Source organism: Merops nubicus, unplaced genomic scaffold, assembly GCF_000691845.1.
Source record: "Merops nubicus isolate BGI_N331 unplaced genomic scaffold, ASM69184v1 scaffold4860, whole genome shotgun sequence".
Classification (NCBI taxonomy): domain Eukaryota; kingdom Metazoa; phylum Chordata; class Aves; order Coraciiformes; family Meropidae; genus Merops; species Merops nubicus.
The window spans coordinates 15,666-16,859 of record NW_008580725.1 but is presented as its reverse complement, the minus strand read 5'-3'; positions in this window follow the sequence as shown (position 1 = coordinate 16,859).

Genomic DNA, 1,194 nt, shown 5'->3' with positions numbered 1-1,194 from the left:
CCAAACAAATCTCCTATTGTGAAAATTTTTGAGGTTAAAGTCTGGTCATTGCCCAGTTTCCAACTTTAAATACTTCTTAAGTTAACTAGAACACTCGAACTGAAACAGAACATCCTCATGTTCCTCAAATCTTGTCAAAATGTTTCATTTCTTTTGAAACAGATTTTAATTTGAAAATGTTCACGGATTTGGTATCATTTCCCATCCAGTGATAACTGAAAACCAGTATGAACAATATGGGAATCACTGGTAACAGTTATAAAAAAAGGAACCATGAAGATGGATTTAGTTATTCAAATTATGTGAAGCTAAGCCCAGTAGCAACATCAGTGTAAACATAATCTGAAGTGTTTGAAACCAAAAGGTCATGTTACTGAAGCCACCATCACAGAAGAGTGCTCTGGAAAATGAGCCCAAAATCCTATCTGGAATGCTGCAAAGCAAGTCCCCCTAGGGCTGGCCTCAAGGTGATTATTTTAGAAGTCACAGCCTGCCAGCCTTAAGCCGCTACCAAATCTCTGGGGGTTGTGGGATATTTATTTGTTATCTAGACAATGTAAGATTTGAAAATAAGGCAGAATGTTTTATTCAGTTATTTATTGGTAATTTATATGCAAGATACTGTTTTTCTCTCACGCCCTGTATAGTTCAGGAAACTAAATTTCAACATCCCAGGTGTATTGCAGGAAAGACACAGGCTGTGGCTGTTCAGCTGCTCTTTCTTCTTGCCAGTGACAATTGCTCATTAGAAAAAATTAAAAGAACAGACGATATTAGGTGAATCTTTTAAAACAGATTATGAAAGGAGGTCTCATTCATCTGAAGGACCTGTTGGTAAATTTAAACTCCCAATAAAATGGTAGTGTTGGCAGCAGCACAAGCACTATGGTATCAGGTCAAGTAATAAAAAACCTTCCGGTTCTGATGAGTGCTCACTTCTGCTGCCCATCTTCTGGACTTCTTTAAGATTCATGTAGTCACGCTACTGCATGTACCCAACTTCAGTGTCACACATGACAGAGGCCCCAGCTACAGTAATGACATACAGGAGTTGTTCTCAGGTGTCACTCTTGAATAATTAGTGCCAATACAGAATTTGCAAACACAATTCCCTAACTAAAAATGTGCATTTTAAGTATCTTAAAGAACAGGAGACAATTGTGAATGACTCTTAATCTGTATGCTGACCATCTC